The sequence below is a fragment of the Alosa pseudoharengus genome, unplaced genomic scaffold (genome assembly GCF_046254945.1).
Source record: "Alosa pseudoharengus isolate Yale_2024_CS ecotype anadromous, Long Island Sound unplaced genomic scaffold, YU_APseudo_1.1 YU_APseudo_1.1_scf_1, whole genome shotgun sequence".
NCBI classification, from domain to species: Eukaryota; Metazoa; Chordata; class Actinopteri; order Clupeiformes; family Clupeidae; genus Alosa; species Alosa pseudoharengus.
The window spans coordinates 21,330,097-21,332,596 of NW_027468564.1; the positions used below are offsets into that span (position 1 = coordinate 21,330,097).

General features: G+C 39.4%; 1 protein-coding gene across 1 annotated transcript in view; it reads left to right on the forward strand.

The window, feature by feature from the left end:
• The window catches only part of myo15ab (myosin XVAb), a gene marked incomplete at its 5' end in the record, with an annotated part of 125,721 nt that overhangs the window by 2,499 nt on the left and 120,722 nt on the right, over nt 1-2,500 (forward strand).

Genomic DNA, 2,500 nt, shown 5'->3' on the forward strand with positions numbered 1-2,500 from the left:
AGAAACACTGTCATTTGATTGGCTGAAACCGAAGGGGGTTTAACTGACACGCACAACAGCGTCAAAGCGTAGCATAGGCCTACTTCACCCATGTAAGAGTGTCAAAGCATAGCCTTGGCCTACTTCACCCATGTAAGAGTGTCAAAGCATAGCATAGGCCTACTTCACCCATGTAAGAGTGTCAAAGCATAGCATAGGCCTACTTCACCCATGTAAGAGTGTCAAAGCATAGCATAAGCGTACTTCACCCATGTAAGAGTGTCAAAGCATAGCATAGGCCTACTTCACCCATGTAAGAGTGTCAAAGCATAGCCTAGGCCTACTTCACCCATGTAAGAGTGTCAAAGCATAGCATAGGCCTACTTCACTTTGTGGTGACACTGGCAGAAAAGTGAGCGAGTGTGTCGGTACAAGTTATCAGGGATGTCTACCAATACATAACCCTAAAAGGCCAGTGTGAAAGATTTGTCTACCGATACATAACCCTAAAAGGCCAGTGTGAAAGATTTGTCTACCGATACATAACCCTAAAAGGCCAGTGTGAAAGATTTGTAATATTCCCTTTGCCCTTCAGCATGCACATTTTGCCCCTTTTGGTGCTTTGTAGATCAGCTATGCCACCAAACAAGAAAAGGAACATCCGAAGCTTTTTCAATATGCAGAGTCGAATAGGCAAAGTAACTAGCCATACAAACTGGCAACTGGTGACCAGGCTTTCAAATGTGGATTTTACTGTGGAAAATAGCATTAACTGTTAGGATATTACCCAGGATATTGTCACAGCTAAACCTAGCTTCTGTAATCGTTCAATGTTGAATAAGGGTGTGCTGCAGGACAGTCGCATAAAGCACAGAATAAAAGTTACCATGTCATTGACTGTTAATTGGACTACCAATCTTGCAGTCGCAATAAACAATGGATCCGAGACATTTTCCTGTTCCTATTCTGTTTATGTAGGCTAATGTATTTGTGAATGTAGCCTGCACAATGCAGAGAAATAAAACATAAACTGGTACATCTCCATACTCATTGCATGGACTGGCCATCGGGCGTACCGGGCAGCAGGCATGGACTGGCCATCGGGCGTACGCACATTTTTGGCTGTCATAATTTAATAATAATTAAAGAAAAATATCCACCGCGACGGTATTTGAGACACGAAACGCGGCCCATGATTGGTCGAAATTGTTGTCAATCTTGACACAGTACAACAAGCAAACCTATCACATTTCTGTACGCATACAGGCAGGTACACACACGTAGGCTACACACACGCACTCAGAAAGACACTAGAATGACACAGAAATGATGATAGCCCGTAACAATGAAAATGTTTTGGGATGTGTGTATCTTAGTATCTGCGGAGATTGTAGGCTAAACGCGTGTAAATGCTCAACATAGGAAATAATTACAGGACTCATTTTTTTCAGTCAGACTTAAAACATGCATAATAATAGTAGCCTAGAGAGTTTTGTGTACAACCTCGTCCTTGCTGGTTTGGATGTGGTCACCCTAGTGTGTGTGTGTGTGTGTGTGTTTGTGTGTTTGTGTGTGTGTTTTAATAGCCTTTGTTTTCAAATAATGCTATGAGTAGACTCTGTGTCCAACTTACAGTGTTATTTTAGCTTGCCATAAAGTTATAGTTTGCAGGTGTTACAGCTTACAGTTATTATTATCATGTAATATTAGTGAAACATTGTTTTCCCGAAATGGATGATAAATGTGCGCATATATCCTCTGGTATGTCGTGTGCCTCAGCATATCGTATAAATAATCATGGTGGGCCGCCATGGCCAAAAATGCCCGGGCCATTTTTTAGTCCCAATCCAGCCCTGACTCATAGAAATGAACATCGCGAGACACTTATCTCATCTATGATCTCATCCCAGAAAGATTTTCTTTGACTTTGACTTGTTTATTTGAACATTAATTTTATCTAATGACATAGCAAACATGATGAATTTCCCCATGGGGATCAATAAAGTATCTATCTATCTATCATCTATCTATCTATGAATTGAATCTACCCTTGCACTATGCGAAACTATTTTCCACTAGCCTAAAACCATGAGACTGAATTGCATTACATTCCTCTTAAAGTGACAGGCACTCAATTAGACTTACAGACCACAAATGTGATGATATTAAAGAAAAGTTATCATTTAAATATCAATATGATGTATTCAAATTACTAAATATGTTTAGCTATTAGTAATAACAATAAAAAGTTCATATGAATTCCAAAATATGAAAACCTATGACAACCATCACTTTCTGTGTGTGTGTGAAGGGTCAATCAAATTCTATGATTGCCACTGATGTAAATGATCACACAATATTCAATATTACTGATGGCGTCAAGGTGGTGGGGGCCCCCAAACCAAATCATTTTTTAAAAAATAGCAAAATGACGACAAAAGTATCGAAAAGACGGCCAAAAGTATCGAAATCGAGATTTTTCACTTGCTATTGTTATTGAAACAATAATGTTGATATCGTG